General features: G+C 40.0%; 1 long non-coding RNA gene across 1 annotated transcript in view; it reads right to left on the reverse strand.

Annotated features, from left to right (window-relative positions):
• LOC132658161 (uncharacterized) overlaps positions 1 to 20,448 on the reverse strand; it is a 104,656-nt gene that overhangs the window by 83,338 nt on the left and 870 nt on the right. The window lies entirely within an intron of this gene.

Genomic DNA, 20,448 nt, shown 5'->3' on the forward strand with positions numbered 1-20,448 from the left:
TAGGTCAAGAAGCAACAGTTAGAACCTGACATGGAAGAAATGGTTCCATATTGGGAAAGGACTACGTCAAGGTTGTATACTGTCACTGTGCTTGTTTAGATTATGTGCAGGGTACATCATGTGAAATGCAGGGCTGAATGAATCCCAGGCTGGAATCAGGATTGCTGGGAGAAATATCAGCAACTACACATATGCAGATGAAACCACGCTAATGGCAAAGAGGAATTAAAGAGCGTCTTAATGAAAGTGAGAGAGGATAGTGGAAAAGCTGGCTTAAAACTCAACGTTCAAAAAACGAAGATCATGGCATCCGGTCCCATTACTTCATGACAGATAGATGGGGTAAAAATAGAAACAGTGACAGACTTTATTTTCTCGGGCTCCCAAATCTCTGCAGATGGTGACTGCAGCTGCAAAATTAAAAGATCCTTGCTCCTTGGAAGAAAATCCATGACTAACCTGAAGTAAAAGTGAAAGTCACTCAGTCGTGTCTGACTCTTTGTGACCCCAAGGTCTACTATCCATGGAATTTCCAGGCCAGAATTCTGGATTGGATAGCCTTTCCCTTCTCCAAGGGACCTTCCCAATCCAGGGATCAAACCCAGGCCTCTCGCATTGCAGGTAGATTCTTTACCAAACGAGCTATCAGGTGAGTCATAACAAACCTAGGCAGTGTATTAAAAAGCAGAGACATTAGTGTAATGACAAAGTTCTGTATAGTCAAAGCCATGGTTTTTCCAGTGGTTATGTATGGATGTGCGAGTTGGACCATAAAGAGGGCTGAACCATGAGGAACTGATGCTTTTGGACTGTGTTGCTGGAGAAGACCCTTGAGCATCTGTTGTATAGCAAGGAGATCCAATTAGTCAATCCTAAAGGAAATCAACCCTGAATACTCATTGGAAGGAGTGATGCTGAGGCTGAAGGTCCCATGCTTTGGCCATCTGATATGAAAACCAACTCATTGGAAAAGACCCTGATGATGTCAGAGATTGAGGGCAGGAGGAGAAGGGGGTGACAGAGGATAATATGTTTGGATGGCATCACTGACTTAATGGACTTGAGTTTGAGAAAACTCTGGGAGACAGTGAAGGACAGGGAAGCCTGGCATGCTATAGTCCATGGGGTCACAAAGAGTTGAACATGACTGAGTGACTGAACAATAACAACATACAATATATACCATTTTGTGCCTTTATCTAAGTATGTAACTTCTTTCTTCATCATAACATTTCTGAGACACATTCATGCTTTTTCATCTATCAGTAGTTCACTCATTGTTGTCACTGAGTACTATTTATTTGTGTGACTATTCCACTATTTATCATTCTGTTGATGGACATTTGGTTTGTTTCCAGTTTTTAACCATTGTGAGTAAGACTGCCTTGAACAGATGTGTATAATCAGTTCAGTTCAATCATGTCTGACTCTTTGCATGGACTGAGCAATGGACTGTAGCATGCAAGGCCTCCCTAGCAATCACCAACTCCCGGAGTTTACTTAAACTAATGTCCATTAAGTCAGTGATGCCATCCAGCCATCTCATCCTCTGTCATCCCCTTCTCCTCCTACCTTCAATCTTTTGCAGCATCAGAGTCTCTTCAAATGAGTTCAGCTCTTCAAATCAGGTGGCCAAAGTATTGGAGTTCCAGCTTCAACATCAGTCCTTCCAGTGAATATTCAGGACTGATCTCCTTTAGCTGGACTGGTTGGATCTCCTTTTAGTCCAAGGGACTCTCAAGAGTCTTCTCCAACACCACGGTTCAAAAGCATCAATTCTTTGGTGCTCAGCTTTCTTTATAGTCCAACTCTCACATCCATACATGACTACTGGAAAAACCATAGCTTTGACTAGACAGACCTGCTGGGAGCCAGCGTGAGGAATCCCACCCGTGACAAGGTCATGCGGCAGAGGCCTTGATGGGCAAGGCGAATCAGGCCTCAGGTTTTTCCCCTGGTATTTCCTGAGCATGTACCCCCCCCCAAAATAAGAATATGCCTGCCTTATTGTATCATACTTTTGTACTTTTCTGACACTCTCTGGAAAAAGTTAATTGAGGGCTTTAGTCTCTTGCAAAAGAATGTCTCGGCTTAAAACCCCCTCTGATAACTCTCTAGCTTGCCTAACAGGTTCCCCTGGACCTCTTACAGCTTGTGAATTGCTTGCAGCCCCCCAACTGCGAGAGGCACAAAGCTTAAAAACATCTTAAAGACACAGAGCCTTTTCTAAAGAGCCAAAAATCATACTGGTGACAGGATTTCACTGTTGACTCAATGATTGCTGCCAGGCCTCCATATTCTTTATCTTTTAGGCACCTGGGAGGATGTTAATCAATGTAAATGGGATATGGAAAAGGATATATAATAGTTTCGATGTTAACAACACTAGACTTTTGAGTTATTTACTTTTCTTTTGTTATAATCACTGTACTCCTTTTACTTGTTATAAATTGCTGTATCTTTGCTATGTAAGAATGTAACCTTATTTAGTGCTTTCTGAGAGTGGCACCAGACTTTGGGAAGAACAACACAAATAAGTCTTCTGGTTGACAAACCCTTATCAGAAAAAAGGCTGTAAAATGTTAATTGGCCCTTTGGGCCAGAAGATGATGTAAATCACCTAAGACTTGTAAGCAGAGAGAAAAGCCTGGTTTTGATAAGAGTCTGGGCTGCTAACACTGCATAACTTTGTATTACCCACTGATCTCTATGTATAACCAAAAGTATAAAAGGCCTTGAAGGACAATAGAGGGGGGGCCAGCCATTGGAAGGACTGGTTTCCCCCGTGTCTCCTCTTTACTCTAATTTCAGGCTGAATTCCCATCTGGGGCGTGGAGGCTCGCCATGGATACTTACTTGTCCTGGCTTCTAAGATCCGTAAGAGAGAGAACCCAAGGCGGGGCACTCTCTGATATTTAAATGGATGCCGGTGGCCTAATGTAGATGGTGCAAGCTCCTTGTCTGGAACTGTATTGGCTTTCCACATAAACCAAGTTATTCAGCCTCTTTCCTCCACTTAATTTTCCTACTACACTATTTCTTCCTAATCTAATCTTATATTAATTAATAAATAAGTTTTTCCCTCGCCTATCCATCTCCCAGTCGAATCACTGTGGTTCCACCGGGGCTGGACCCCAGCACAGACCTTTGATGGCAAAGTAATGATTCTGCTTTTTAATATGCTGTCTAGGTTGGTCATAACTTTTCTTACAAGGAGGAAGCATCTTTTAATTTCATGGCTGCAGTCACCATCTGCAGTGATTTTGGAGCCCCCAAAAATTAAGTCTGACACTGTTTCCACTGTCTACCCATCTATTTGCCATGAAATGATGGGACCAGATGTCATGATCTTAGTTTTCTGAATGTTGAGCTTTAAGCCATCTTTCTCACTTTCCCCTTTCAGTTTCATCAAGAGGCTCTTTAGTTCCTCTTCACTTTCTGCTGTAAGGGTGGTGTCATCTGATTACCTGAGGTTATTGATATTTCTCCCGGCAATCTTGATTCCAGATTGTGCTTCATCTAGTCCAGAGTTTCTCATGATGTACACTGCATAGAAGTTAAATAAGCAGGGTGACAATATACAGCCTGACGACTCCTTTTCCTATTTGGAACCAGTCTGTTGTTCCATGTCCAGTTCTAATTGTTGCTTCCTGACCTGCATACAGTTTTCTCAAGAGGCAGGTCAGGTGGTCTGGTATTCCCATCTCTTTCAGAATTTTCCACAGTTTATTGTGATCCACACAGTCAAAGGCTTTAGCATAGTCAATAAAGCAGAAATAGATATTTTTCTGGAACTCTCTTGCTTTTTCCATGATCCAGTGGATGTTGGCAATTTGATCTCTGGTTCCTCTGCCTTTTCTAAATCCAGCTTGAACATCTGGAAGTTCACAGTTCACATATTGCTGAAGCCTTACTTTACTAGCGTGTGAGATGAGTGCAATTGTGTGGTAGTCTGAGCATTCTTTGGCATTGCCTTTCTTTCGGACTGGAATGAAAACTGACCTTTTCCAGTCCTGCGGCCACTGCTGAGTTTTCCAAAGTTGCATACTGAGTACAGCGCTTTCATGGCATCACCTTTTAAGATTTGAAACAGCTCAACTGGAATTCCATCACCTCCACTAGCTTTGTTCATAGTGATGCTTCCTAAGGCCCACTTGACTTCACATTCCAAGATGTCTGGCTCTAGGTGAGTGATCACACCATTGTGATTATCTTGGTCGTGAAGATCTTTTTTGTACAGTTCTTTTGTATTCTTGCCACCTCTTCTTAGTATTTTCTGCTTCTGTTAGGTTCATACCATTTTTGTCCTTTATGGAGCCCATCTTTGCATGAAATGTTCCCTTGATAACTCTAATTTTCTTGAAGAGATCTCTAGTCTTTTCCATTCTTTTGTTTTCCTCAATTTCTTTGCACTGTTCCCTGAGGAAGACTTTCTTATCTCCCCTTTCTATTCTTTGGGACTCTGCATTCAAACGGGTATATCTTTCCTTTTCTCCTTTGCTTTTTGCTTCTCTTCTTTTCTCAACTATTTGTAAGGCCTCCTCAGACAGCCATTTTGCCTTTTTGCATTTATTTTTCTTGGGGATGGTTTTGATCCCTGTCTCCTGTACAATGTCATGAACCTCCAACCATAGTTCATCAGGCACTCTATCAGATCTAGTCCCTTAAATTCATTTTTCACTTCCACTGTATAATCGTAAGGGACTTGATTTAAGTCATACCTGAATAGTCCAGTGGTTTTCCTTACTTTCTTCAATTTAAGTCTGAATTTGGCAATAAGGAGTTCATGATTCTGGTCTTGTTTTTGCTAACTGTATAGAGCTTCTCCATCTTTGGATGCAAAGAATTTAATCAATCTGATTTCAGTGTTGACCATCTGGTGATGACCTTGTGTAGAGCCTTGTCTTGTGTTGCTGGAAGAGGGTGTTTGCTATGACCAGCGCATCTTCTTGGCAAAGCTCTATTAGCCTTTGCCCTGTTTCATTCTATACGGCAAGGCCAAATTTGCCTGTTACTCCAGGTGTTTCTTGACATCCTACTTTTGCATTCCAGTGCCCTATAATGAAAAGGAAATGTTTGGGGGGGTTTTAGTTCTAGAAGGTCTGTAGGTCTTCATAGAACTGTTCAACTTCAGCTTCTTCAGCATTACTGGTCGCGGCATAGACTTGGATTACTGTGACATTGAATGGTTTGCCTTGGAAATGAACAGAGATCATTCTGTTGTTTTTGAAACTGCATCCAAGTACTGCAATTTTTTTGTTGACCATGATGGCTACTCCATTTCTCCTAAAGGATTCTTGCCCACAGTCGTAGATATAATGGTCATCTGGGTTAAATTCACCCATTCCAGTCCATTTAAATCGCTGATTCCTAAAATGCCAACTTTCACTTTTGCCATCTCCTGTTTGACCACTTCCAATTTGCCTTGAGTCATGGACCTAACATTCCAGGTTCCTATGCAATATTGCTCTTCACAGCATTGGACCTTGCTTTCATCAGCAGTCACATCCACAACTGGGTGTTGTTTTTGGTTTAGCTCCGTCTCTTCATTCTTTCTGGAAGTATTTCTCCACTGATCTCCAGTAGCATATTGGACATCTACCGACCTGGAGAGTTCATCTTTCAGTGTCCTATCATTTCAGTGTCCTATCATGAAAAGGCAGTGTCCTGCCTTTTCATACTGTTCATGGGGTTCTCAAGGCAAGAATACTGAAGTGATTTGCTATTCCCTTCTCCACCATGACCCATCTGTTTTCTGTGGTCCTACATGGCATGGCTCATAATATCATTGAGTTAGACAAGCTTGCGATCCATGTGATTAGATTGGTTAGTTTTCTGTGATTGTGGTTTTCAGTCTGTCTGCCCTCTGATGGAGAAGGATAAGAGGCTTATGGCAGCTTCCTGATGGGAGAGACTGACTGAGGAGGAAACTGGATCTTGTTCTGATGGGTGTGGGCCATGCTCAGTAAATCTTGAATCCAATTTTCTGTTGGTAAGTGAAGCTGTGTTCCCTCCCTGCTGTTTACCTGGGGTCAATCTATGATGGAGGTAATGAAAACAATGGTGACTTCCTTCAAAAGATCCTACACATATACTGTTACCCTGAGTGTTCCCACCCTGCAGCAGGCCACCACCAACCCACGCCTCCACTGGAGACTTCTGGACACCCACAGGCAAGTCTGGGTCAGTCTCTCGCAGGGTCACTGCTCCTTTTCCTGGGTCCTCATGCACAAGGTTCTGTTTGGTCCTCGTGCACAAGGTTCTGTTTGTGCCCTCCAAGAGTCAACTTCCAAGTCCTGTGTAAGTTCTGGCAGCTCTATGGTGGGGTTAATGGTGACCTCCTCCAAGAGGGCTTATGCCACACCCAGGTCTGCTGCACCCAGAGCCCCTGTCCCTGTGACGGTCCACCACTGACCTGTACCTCCACAGGACATGCTCCAACACAGTTCTGTCTCAGTCTCTGTGGGTTCCCTGGGTCCTGGTGTACAAAAGGTTTGTTTGAGCCCTCTGAGCATCACTGGCGGGAATGGGGTTTGATTCTAAGTGCTAATTCACCCCTCCTACCACCTTGCTGGGGCTTCTCCTTTGCCCTTTGACGTTGGGTATCTCCTCAAATCCACTCCAGTGCCTGTCATCCTACTGGGGTTTCTCTGACCTTGGACGAGGGGTATCCACTCTTAGCAGGTCCAGTAAAGCATAGCCACAGTTCCTGACCTTGGACATGGGGTATCTCCTCATGGCTGCTCCACATTATTATAATGTGTATAATAAGTGTATACAAATGTTCTCATTTCTCTTGGTAAATACTTTGAAGTAGTCGCCACTGTTTTAGGGTAAATAAATGTTTAACTTTATGTAAAATAGCCAAAGTACTTTCTAGAAAGGCCTTGCCATTTCATATTCCAAGAGCATCAATGAGAGTTGCAACTGAGCCATATCTTTCATATTTGGTATTGTCATTCATGTTATCCATTATGATGGATGTATAGTGTATCTCATGAGGATTTTAACTTGCATTTTCTTGTTAACTGGAAAAGGTCAGTTTTCATTCCAATCCCAAAGAAAGGCAATGCCAAAGAATGCTCAAACTACCGCACAATTGCACTCATCTCATACGCTAGTAAAGTAATGCTCAAAATTCTCCAAGCCAGGCTTCAGCAATACATGAACCGTGAACTTCCGGATGTTCAAGCTGGTTTTAGAAAAGGCAGAGGAACCAGAGATCAAATTGCCAACATCCGCTGGATCATTGAAAAAAGCAAGAGAGTTCCAGAAAAACATCTATTTCTGCTTTATTGACTATGTCAAAGCCTTTGACTGTGTGGATCACAATAAACTGTGGAAAATTCTGAAAGAGATGGGAATACCAGACCACCTTACCTGCCTCTAGAGAAATCTGTATACAGGTCAGGAAGCAACAGTTAGAACTGGACATGGAATAACAGACTGGTTCCAAATAGGAAAAGGAGTACGTCAAGACTGTATATTGTCACCCTGCTTATTTAACTTATATGCAGAGTACATAATGAGAAACGCTGGTCTGGAAGAAGCACAAGCTGGAATCAAGATTGCTGGGAGAAATATCAATAACCTCAGATATGCAGATGATACCACCCTTATGGCAGAAAGTGAAGAGGAACTAAAAAGCATCTTGATGAAAAGAAAGAGGAGAGTGAAAAAGTTGGCTTAAAGCTCAACATTCCGAAAACGAAGATCATGGCATCTGGTCCCATCACTTCATGGCAAATAGATGGGGAAACAGTGGAAACAGTGGCAGACTTTATTTTGGGGGGCTCCAAAATCACTGCAGATGGTGACTGCAGCCATGAAATTAAGAGACGCTTATTCATTGGAAGAAAAGTTATGACCAACCTAGATAGCATATTCAAAAGCAGAGACATTACTTTGCCGACTAAGGTCCGTCTAGTCAAGGCTATGGTTTTCCCTTTGGTCATGTATGGATGTGACAGTTGGACTGTGAAGAAGGCTGAGTGCCAAAGAATTGATACTTTTGAACTGTCATGTTGGAGAAGACTCTTGAGAGTCCCTTGGACTGCGAGGAGATCCAACCAGTCCATTCTGAAGGAGATCAGCCCTGGGATTTCTTTGGAAGGAATGATGCAAAAGCTGAAACTCCAGTACTTTGGCCACCTCATGCGAAGAGTTGACTCATTGGAAAAGACTCTGATGCTGGGAGGGATTGGGGGCAGGAGGAGAAGGGGACGACAGAGGATGAGATGGCTGGATGGCATCACTGACTTCATGGACGTGAATCTGAGTGAACTCCGGGAGTTGGTGATGGACAGGGAGGCCTGGCGTGCTGCGATTCATGGGGTCACAAAGAGTCGGACACGACTGAGCGACTGAACTGAACTGAATAGTTTTAGGCATCTTTACATATGCATTTGATCATTCCTACATATTCTTTTGTTAAACATTTAATTAATTTGCTTCCCTCTCTATAAAGTTGGGTTGTCCTCTAATTATTGAGTTACAAAATTCTTTATACATGTTCTATATGTCTTTTGCCAGATACATGTATTGTTAATATATTTGTATAAATTTGTATATATTCTTAGCATATTGTGAGCCTATGACTTGCTTTTTTATATTCTTAAATGTCCTTTGAAGAGCAAACATTTCAAATTTTGATAAAATAAATCACTGCAGATGGTGACTGCAGCCATGAAATTAAAAGATGCTTGCTCCTTGGAAGAAAAGCTATGACCAACCTAGAAAGCATATTAAAAAGCAGAGACATTACTTTGCCAACAAACATCCATCAGGTCAAAGCAATGGTTTTTCCAGTGGTCATGTATGGATGTGAGAATTGGACTATAAAGAAAGCTAAGCGCCGAAGAATTGGTGCTTTGAACTATGGAGTTAGAGAAGACTCTTGAGAGTCCCTTGGACTGCAAGGAGATCCAACCAGTCAAACCTAAAGGAAATCAGTCCTGAATAATCATTGAAAGGACTGATGTTGAAGCTGAAACTCCAATTCTTTGGCCGCCTGATTCAAAGAACTGACTCATTTGAAAAGACCCTAATGCTAGAAAAGATTGAAGGCAGGAGAAGGGGATGACAGAGGATGAGATGGTTGGATAACATCACTAACTCGATGCACATGAGTTTGAGCAAGCTCTGGGAGTTGCTGATGGACCAGAAAGCCTGGCTTGCTGCAGTCTATGGTGTTGCAAAGAGTTGGACATGATTGAGTGACCAAACTGAACCGAATTCATCAATAACTTTTTAAATATCAATTTATTTATTTTAATTGGAGGTTAATTACTTTACAATATTGTATTGGTTTTGCCATACATCAACATGAATCTGCCACAGATATACACGTGTTCGCTTTTTGTTAACTATTCAAAAATTTTTGCCTATCCTGAGATCACAACAGTTTTCACCTATGCTTTTTTCTAGAAGTTTTATAGGTTTAATATTTACATTTTGGTCTATGAGCCTTTTTATGTGCATCATATGAGGGAAGTACTGACATTTATTTTGTCCTATATAGGTTTCTTTTGTCCTAATATCTAACTGCACTAGCACTGTCACTTAAAAAGACTATCCTTTCCTCTTGGCCCCTTTCTTGATGATCAGTTGACCATATTTGTGGGACATATTTCTGGACTCTATTTTCTTCTATATATCTATTTATCAAAACATAGACCAATACGATACTGTCCTACATACTCTCATGCTATAAGACTGAAGTCCTTCAAATTTCTCCTTGTTTAAAACTTAATCTACTCTAGGCCCTCTGATACATTTTAGGATCAGCTTGTCCAGTTCTACAAAATAACTAGCTGGGATTTTGACCGGATTGGCTATTAATTTGGGAAGAACTAACATCCTAACAATATTGGGTCTTTAAATCCATGAGTAAAATATTTTTCTTTAAATTTTAATTTCTGTCACCAGTTTTTTGTAGTTTTCAGTGAATAGGTTTTGCAAACATTTTGCGATTTCATGATATTGATGCTAGTATATAAATATAATGATATTTTAAATTTTTCATTTTCTAAATTTTCAATATGTAGGAATAGTATGTATAGAGATACAAGTGGTGTTGTATCCTAACCTTATAAGCTATGGCCTTCTTAACTCATCACTAGCTTTAATATAAATTTTAGAGATTCCTTAGGACTTTTAGCTTCCCCAATAGCTCAGTGGGTAAAGAATCCGCCTGCAATGCGGGAGACCTGAGTTCGAGCCCTGGGTTGGGAAGATCCCCTGGAGAAGGGAAAGGCTACCGATTCCAGTATTCTTGCCTGGAGAATTCCATGGACTGTACAGCCCATGGGGTCGCAAAGAGTAGGACACGACTGCATGACTTTCACTTAGGAATTTCTACACAGTCATGTCGTCTGCAAAAAAAAAAAAAAAAAAAAAAGGAGCATTTTTGTTTCCAAAAGAAAAAATGCCTTCTATAGCTGCCTGGCTTTTTTTGTACTGGCTAGCCTGGCAAGGACTTAATTTTTTCATTTGTGCCCCACAGCATGTGGGGCTAATGGTAAAGAACCCACCTGCCAATGCAGGAGACAGAAGAGAAAAGGGTTCAGTCCTTAGGTCAGGAAGATTCCCTGGAGGAGGACGTGACCACCGACTCCGGTAATCTTGCCTTGAGAATCCCATGGACAGAGGGCCTGGCAGGCAACAGTCCATAGGATTGCAAAGAGTCAGAGAAGACAGAAGGAACTTGGCACAGCAGCAGGCACAGCATGTAGGATCTCAATTTCCCTGACCAGATGGAACCCATGCCCCCTGCACTGGAAGCCTAGAGTCTTAACCACTGAATTGCCAGGGATGTCCCTGGCAAGGACTTCTTGTGAAAGGGTGAATGAATGTGATGGAGATGGAGCCTGATCATAGGGAATATCAACTCAGTCTTTCACCATTGAGTATGATGTTAACTGTACATATTGATGTACGGCAAAACCAATACAATATTGTAAAGTAATTAACCTCCAATTAAAATAAATAAATTTATATTTCAAAAATGTCTTTTATCAGTTGACTTCTATTCCTGTTTTGGTGCTTTTTTTTTTTTTTTTTTGTATTAATTACAGGCTAAATTTTGTCAGTTGCACATTTTTTTTTCTTCCTGAAGCAGGAAACTTATTTTTCTCTCCTTTTTTCTGTTAATGTTGAGTTACATTAAGTTTTCATCTATGAAATCAACCTGGAATTCCCAAGATAAATTCTACCTGTTCATATTATATTATGCTTATCACACATAGTTTGACTAAATTTTTTAATAGTTTACTAAAGAAAGTTAGTGATACCAAGGGAACATTTCATGCAAAGATGGGCTCAATAAAAGATAGAAATGGTATGGACCCAGCAGAAGCAGAAGATATTAAGAAGAAGTGGCAAGAATACACAGAAGAACTGTACAAAAAAGATCTTCACAACCCAGATAATGATGAATGCATGATCACTCACACTCACCTAGAGCTGGACATACTGGAATGTGAAGTCAAGTGGGCCTTAGGAAGCATCTTTATGAAAAAAGCTAGTGGAGGTTATGGAATTCCAGTTGAGCTATTTCATATCCTGAAAGATGATGCTGTGAAAATGCTGCACTCAATATACCAGAAAATTTGGAAAACTCAGTGGTGGCCACAGAATTGGAAAAGGCCAGTTTTCATTCCAATCCCAAAGAAAAGCAATGTCAAAAAATGCTCAAACTACCACACAATTGCACTCATCTCACACACTAGTAAAGTAATGCTCAAAATTCTCCAAGCTAGGCTTCAGTAATATGCGGACTGTGAACTTCCAGATGTTCAAGTTGGTTTTAGAAAAGGCAGAGGAACCAGTGATCAAATTGCCAACACCACTGGATCATCAAAAAAGCAAGAGAGTTCCAGAAAAACATCTATTTCTGCTTTATTGACTATGCCAAAGCCTTTGACTGTGTGGATCACAATAAACTGTGGAAAATTCTGAAAGAGATGGGAATAACAGACCACCTGACCTGCCTCTTGAGAAATCTGTATGCAGGTCAGGAAGCAACAGTTAGAACTGGGCATGGAACAACAGACTGGTTCCGAATAGGAAAAAGAGTACATCAAGGCTGTATATTGTCACCCTGTTTATTTAACTTATATGCAGAGTACATCATAAGAAACGCTGGTCTGGAAGAAGCACAAGCTGGAATCAAGATTGCTGGGAGAAATATCAATAACCTTAGATATGCAGATGAAATCACCCTTATGGCAGAAAGTGAAGAACTAAAGAGCCTCTTGATGAAAGTAAAAGAGGAGAGTGAAAAAGTTGGCTTAAAGCTCAACATTCCGAAAACGAAGATCATGGCATCTGGTCCCATCACTTCATGGCAAATAGATGGGGAAACAGTAGAAACAGTGTCAGACTTTATTTTTCTGGGTTCCAAAATCACTGCAGATGGTGATTGCAGCCATGAAATTAAAAGACACTCACTCCTTGGAAGGAAAGTTATGACCAATCTAGACAGCATATTAAAGAGCAGAGACATTACTTTGCCAACAAAGGTCCATCTCGTCAAGGCTATGGTTTTTCCAGTAGTCATGTATGGATATGAGATTTGGACTATAAACAAAGCTGAATGCCAAAGAATTGATGCTTTTGAACTGTGGTGTTGGAGAAGACTCTTGAGAGTCCCTTGGACTGCAAGAAGATCCAACCAGTCCATCCTAAAGGAGATCAGTCCTGGGTGTTCATTGGAGGGACTAATGTTGAAGCTGAAACTCCAATTCTTTGATCACCTGATGCGGAGAGCTGACTCATTTGAAAAGACCTTGATGCTGGGAAAGATTGAAGGCAGGAGGGGAAGGGGACGACAGAGGATGAGATGGTTGGATGGCATCACTGAGACAGTGGACATGGGTTTGGGTGGACTCCGGGAGTTGGTGATGGACAGGGAGGCCTGGCATGCTGCGGTTCATGGGGCCAGAAAGAGTCGGACATGACTGAGCTGAACTGAATGAATTTTGCATCTAGGTCCATGAGAGATATTGGTGTAGTTTTCTTTTCTTTGAAATATTTGTCTGGTTTGTTTTTTCTTTCCAAAGCTGAGTTGTAATGGGTTCCTTCATTTCTATTTTCTGAAGGAGTCTATGATGATGATGATTATATTCTTCCATAAAATGTTTGGTAAAATTCATCAGTGAGGACATTTGGGCCTTCAGTTTTCCTTGTAGAAAGATTTTAAATTATTAATTCAGTTTACAGTATGCTCGCTATTCACATGTCTATCAGCTTTTGTCTCACAAAGAATCTCTCCTTTGCTTCTAAGTCATCAGACTTTTCCGCCTAATTTCATTTGTACAAATCTCTTATTATCCTTTTAATGTCTGTAGGATTGATACTCATCTCTTTCATCCTTGATAATGGATATTTGTATTTTTTTCTCTTTCATCAGCTTAGCTACAGATTTACCAATTTTATTAGTTTTCCAAAGAATCCATTGATTTCATTAATTTATTTATATTGTCTACTTAAAAACTCAGAAAGTGTTTTCTATTAGGAGCTAAATAAATATTTTAGGTTTTCAGGCCGTATGACCTTTCAGGTAGCGATAAGTAAATGAATAAATGAATACTATGTTCAGATAAAACTTTATTTACAGAAACAAGTTTTGAGCCAGAGTTTACCTGTGAGCTGTGGTTTGCTGACCCTTGGTCTATTCATTTCAATTCATCTTTATTTTTGCTTCCTAGCTCTTTGGAGTTAATATTCTCTCGTTTTCCAGCTTTCTAACATAGAAATCATAATCCTTCAGTGTAGAAGAACATTTTCAATGAGCTCAGAAATCCAGGTTCACTCCTCCAACCAGCACCAGTAGTGTAAAGATGTGACCAGTTTTAGATGAAATGCCTAGTCTTGGCTTTTGCTCTTGTATATGTATGAATTGCCTCCTTTGGTTAACTCTAAGATCTTTTTAATCATGATTTTCAAGAATTTGATTATAATAACTGATATACTTTGCTGTGGTTTTCTTGGCTGTTTGTTTACCTTATTGGATGTGTGTTAGTTTATAATTCATCAAATTTGGAAAATAGTATATTCAGTGATGTTATGTTGGTACCTTGAAACCAGCAATAGTGGCAGTATTTACATCATAAAAGTTAGCCTATGCTATAAATCAAGTCTTTTCTCTCCATGATGACAGTTAAAATTTACTGCCCATGGGTCACTAAATTTTGTTCTTTTCCATTTTTTTTTCTTTGTGTTCTTCTACTGTGGTAGTTTCTGTTTCTACATGTTCAAATTTACTGATATTCTAAACTTTTCAGTGGGTGCTATCTCTATGTTGTGAATTTATTGTTTAAGATACTATATTTTTCAGCTCTAAGTCTCTATTTGGTTATTGTTATAGTACTTTCTATTGATCTTTTCATGATGTTTTCTTTAAATCCTTGATCATATTTTTAATAATTATTCTAAAGTAACTCACTGTTAGCTCCCTGTTACTGTTGACAGGAACACTGTTAGCTCCTGTCTGGCCTTGATCACATCTTCTCTCCCTTCCTATCCATGTTTACTCTCTGGCTGTGTGTACGCATGCTAAGTTGCTTCAGTCATTTCTGATTCTGTGCAACCCTATGAACTGTAGTCTGCTACGCTCCTCTGTCCATGGGATTCTCCAGGTAAGAATACTGGAGTAGGTTGCCATGCCCTCCTCCAGGGTATCTTCCCAACCCAGGGATCAAACCCACATCTCTTATATCTCCTTCATTGGCAGTCAGGTTCTTTGCCACTAGCACCACCTGGGATGGCCACTCTGACTAACTCTGTCATTTTAGTAAGATATCACCTTCTTGAGAGTTCTGCTAAGTCTTCCATACAGTTGACAAAGATTCTTCACTTGGCTTCTTAGAATTTGCATGTCTCCTAGATCTTGTGTCCTCTGGGAATGACTCTTCTGAGAGCATCTGGTCATTGTTACCACAGCCTGGTGGTTTTACCTTTTGTTAGCATAGCTTAGTTTTCATCAACAGACTCACAGAGAACCCTGAAGATTTCTAGAGCTCTTTATCCATCTAACTCCCTCCTCTGTGCCAGTCTGCCTCAGAAATTATGGCATCTCAGACTTCTTGATCCTTAATAGGTATCTCCTGAGCTCAAGACCACTGCACGGGATGCTCCCTTCAACCCTGCAGTTGTGCTTTGGAAGATGCTCCTCAGGAAGAGACTGGAGTGATTTTAAGACTCACTTTACTTCTTTTACAGACCTCTTATAGTTCAAAGTCTTGTATTTCCTATTTATCAGTGTTTGAGACTAGTTATTTCATATATTTTATCCAGTTTCCTATTTTTTTAAACATTAGGAAGACATGTCTTTTTCCAGTTTCTCCATCATAGCTGGAAGCTGAAGTTCTTAAACACTCTGACCAAACCAATAATCTTCCTTCATCTGATTGCATAACCGCATTGACAGAGTTCTTAACAACAGTATCAGTCTTAGGAGGGACATACTATGAATAACAGAAAGGATGGAGATATTATAATCCACTGAGTCAGCACCAGCTATAAATGAGGGAGCTTGATGTTTCAGGTATGTAGATTGCCCTCTTGTGCAGTAAATAAATCATATCCTTCCTTGGTTCAGTTCAGTCACTCAGTCGTGTCCAACTCTTTGTGACCCCATGAATCACAGCACGCCAGGCCTCCCTGTCCATCACCAACTCCCAGGGTTCACTCAGACTCATGTCCATTGAGTTGGTGATGCCATCCAGCCATCTCATCCTCTGTCGTCCCCTTCTCCTCCTGCCCCCAATCCCTCCCAGCATCAGAGTCCTTTCCAATGAGTCAACTCTTCGCATGAGGTGGCCAAAGTACTGGAGTTTCAGCTTTAGCATCATTCCTTCCAAAGAAATCCCAGGGCTGAGCTCCTTCAGAATGGACTGGTTGGATCTCCTTGCAGTCCAAGGGACTCTCAAGAGTCTTCTCCAACACCACAGTTCAAAAGCATCAAATCTTCGGCGCTCAGCCTTCTTCACAGTCCAACTCTCACATCCATACATGACCACTGGAAAAACCATAGCCTTGACTTGATGGACCTTTGTTGGAAAAATTAATGTCTCTGCTTTTGAATATGCTATCTAAGTTGGTCATAACTTTTCTTCCAAGGAGTAAGTGTCTTTTAATTTCATGTCTGCAGTCACCATCTGCAGTGATTTTGGAGCCCCCCAAAATAAAGTCTGACACTGTTTCTACTGTTTCCCATCTATTTCCCATGAAGTGATGGGACCAGATGCCATGATCTTCGTTTTCTGAATGTTGAGCTTTAAGCCAACTTTTTCGCTCTCCACTGTCACTTTCATCAAGAGGCTTTTTAGTTCCTCTTCCCTTTCTGCCATAAGGGTGGTATCATCTGCATATCTGAGGTTATTGATATTTCTCCTGGCAATTTTGAGTCCAGCTTGTGTTTCTTCCAGACCAGCGTTTCTCATGACGTACTCTGCATATAAGTTAAATAAGCAGGGTGACAATATACAGTCTTGACGTACTCCTTTTCCTATTTGGAACCAGTCTGTTAGTGCTGTGCATATTAGACTTTTTTCCACACTACAAGAATTTTAAAACATACATATAAGTTGAGTTGAATTGTTCCATGAATATCCATACAACCACAAGTTAGCCTTACAATGATTGTCCTTCTACTTGTACATGTTACTTCTGTCAGCAGATATATCATTCAGCTAGAGTTCAGTATTCGTATACAGTGCTTTATTTTTTGAAGTAAATTTTAGATACAGTAGAATGCACACCTTAAGAGCACCATTTAGTGAGCTGTGAGAAATGCACACAACTCTTCCTTGGAACGAATATTTAGCAATGAATGTGGGTTCATTGTTGAAGCAGCTATGCAATGGCACTTGGAAGTGGGGCTTTGGGAGGTAATTAAGTGATAAGGGTGGAGCCCCCATGGTGGGATCAGAGTAACTGTGGATAAGTTGAGAAGACAGCCATTGGTAACCAGGGTGACACCTCCTACCAAGAACCCAACCACATTGACATTCTATCTTCTAGAACTGTGAGAAATGTGTTTACTGTGTAAACCATCCAGTTGGTGGTGTTTTGTTATCTCAGTTTGAACTAAGACTCCCATTTAATCCTAACCCCTGTTAAGTTACATTACCATTCACCCCCAAGTTCCCTACGCCCAAACCCTGTTTCACCACGTATTAATTTTGCATTGTCTAGAATGTCTTCTGAATATTATTTACAGTATGCAGTCTTTTGCATAGACTTCTTTCATTTACCACAGTGTTTTTGATATTCATCAATGTTGTTACGGGCTTCCCTGATAGCTCAGTTGACAGAGAATCCATCTGCAATATAGGAGACTTCAGTTTGATTCCTGGATCAGGAAGATCCACTGGAAAAGGGATAGGCTACCCACTCTGGTATTCTGGCCTGGAGAATTCCAGGGACTCTAGTCCATGGGGTCATAAAGAGTCAGACACAACTGAACGACTTTCACTTTTAATGTCGTCACATAAACATATACAAATATATAGATAGTTTTTTCTCAATTGTGAATTAGTGGAAATAATGTGGAAATACATCGTTTTGTCCATCCGTTCTCTACTGATGGATCCCTGACTCACTTAGTTTTTTGGCTATATTTTTGTACAAGTCCTTTGGTGAATATATTTTCACATCTTTTCAGTAAATAACACTGAAATTGAAGGATTATAGGGTGGCATATACTTAGCTCTATAAAACTGCTATGTATCATTTTACATCCTTGTTGACAATGATAAAGACTTCTGATTGATCTTTATTTATGCCCAGATTTGATGGTGTCCACCTTTTTACACATTCTTGTGTGGGTATAGTGATCTTTCAGTTTGGTATACTACATTCTCATTTGGTTCAATAATTTCTTAATTTCTGTTCTGACTCCTTTGACTCTTTGGATTATTTATTTAGAAGCATGTTCTTTAATACCCAAATACTTGGGATTTTTCCAGGTACCTAGTTTTTATCGATTTCTAATCCCACGATGGTCAGGAAAAACAGTGTATGGTTTGATTGCTCTTTAAGACTTATTTTATGACCCAGTGTTTATCTTTGTAAAGTTACCATGTGCACTTGAAATCAACGTATATTTGCACTTTTGGGGGCAGTGCTCCACTAGTAGACTAACTAGGGTAGAGTAGTTGACAAAGTTGCTCAGATCTTCTATTTCTTCATTGATTTTCTTTTTTGTCTAATGCTGTTAAGTTGTGGAATGAAGACTTAAAATCTCCTGCTTGTTGGTAGAATTGTTTTTTTTTGTAATTTTTCCCCCTGTATTTTGAAGCTGTTACTAGGTGCACAGAAATTTATGATTGAGATACCTTCCTGGTGAAGGTATTATGATTGATATACCTTCTATCACTATGAAAATACCCTTTGTATCTCCAGTAATTCCTATGTTAAAGTCTATGTTATCTACTATTATCTGGTATCAACAAACCCTGGTACCAAATTTTGACATCTTTTCATTGCTTTCATTTCCATCTATTTACTTGCAACCTATGTCTTTATATTTAAGGTGTATTTATGCAACTTATAGCTAAATCTTTGTATTTTTCAATCACTTTGACATTTGCTTTTTAAACTTAAAAATTATATTTAGATGTAATGAAATTACAGATGTGATTATACTTACTCCTCCTGTTTTGTTTTCCTGGACTGCTTTTAATGTTCTTTTCTCTCTTCCTCCTTTCTGGCCTCCTTTTGGGTTTTGGGTGGATTGTGTATTTCTCTTCAGAGAAATGGCATTCATGCTATTCTAATACACAATTGGTTTTTCAGATATAGAGTGAAAAACAATATAGTAGTTTTTATTTTTTCAGTGGTTGCATAGTCTTTTATTTTTTAGTGGTTGCATAGTCTACTAAACCACTTCATGACAAATACAGGAATGTTGCTATAGTATAGTTCTAATTCACCTCTTCCATGGTAAAAGGCTGTATTAAGCTTGCATGACATTTGGTATTTCCTTATCTATGTCTATAAAGTCACAATTCAAGAAATTGAAACTTTAATTACTCGAGTGTGGATATAAAAATATGTGTGCATGTGTGCTAAGTCCTTCAGTTGTGTCAGACTCTCTGCAACCTCATGGATTGTAACTCACCAAGATCCTCTGTCCATGGGATTCTCCTGCCAAGAATACTGGACTGGGTTGCTGTACCCTCCTCCAGGGGATCTTCCCAACTCAGGGATAGAACCCACATCTCTTGCATTTCCTACATTGGCAGGCGGGTTCTTTACCACTAGTGTCACCTGGGAAGTCCCGAATATAAAAATCTTTTCTCACCTAAATAACAAGGACATAATATTTGAATGTGGTGTCCACAATGCTCACGGTGTGCTGTTCTGTATAAATAGATAAATGTATATCAGGGTGATGGGCACCTGAGATATACATATATACATACAAATATACACAGATACATATATATATATACACCAATACAAATAGATATATACACAAATACATATAAATATATATATATATATACACACACACAAATATATGTGTTTTCTAGCCCTAGGTTCTCCAAATATGTGATGATATGATTATGGGTTTTTGCCCATGTCAAAACAAAATACTGTGCCCTGTTAATATCAGTACTCATTGCAGAAAATACTTGACTACAGGATATGCTGGTAATGAAGCAGAGTAAAAACTTTTTCAAAGCCCAGAGGTCTGAGAAACACTTCCTCTCTTGGCCTAACAATGGAGCACAAGGGTACCAGAGGAATACGTGTGAGCAGCTGAGAGAGCAGAGTTCACAGAGGCGTTAGACTTCTCAGTGCTATGAACTTCAGTACCTAAGAAATCCTAGTAAGTTTTAAAACTATATAGGTTTCTAACCCCTAAACATCCAAATATTCTGAATCAGTGGGTAGAAGTAGAGATCAGGAATTTATGTTTTTAACAATTTTCATACACTGCACTGCAGGTAGTCCATACATACAGCAGCTTCACAGGTGTATGCTGCCTTAATTTAAAGAATTTTAAAATTCTGGACAGATTGGGGTTTTAAATAATTCTTCATCTCTAGGCCTTTAACCCAGGTGCCTTAAGAGTCCTATAGTGAACATCCAAAGGAATGTTGTCTTTACACTGCCATTCTTTACTTTCCCGCTCCCCCTTCACAATACTTTTTGTTTATAAAATACGTTTTGTCATAATTCTTCACTATGACTGGCCATCGTGGGTGACCCTGCAAAGCAAGGCTCATAGTTCCATTGAGTTATGTAGGCCCCTTCCTAAAGATATGCCTGTGATCCATGAAGGCTTTTTATTTGCATATAGTGAAGTAGCTCAGTCGTGTCTGACTATCTGCGACCCCATGGACTGTAGCCTACCAAGCTCCTCTGTCCATGGGATTTTCCAGGCAATAGTACTGGAGTGGATTGCCATTTCATTTCATTAACTATAGACTTTGT

The sequence above is a fragment of the Ovis aries genome, chromosome 19 (assembly GCF_016772045.2).
Source record: "Ovis aries strain OAR_USU_Benz2616 breed Rambouillet chromosome 19, ARS-UI_Ramb_v3.0, whole genome shotgun sequence".
Taxonomy (NCBI): Eukaryota; Metazoa; Chordata; class Mammalia; order Artiodactyla; family Bovidae; genus Ovis; species Ovis aries.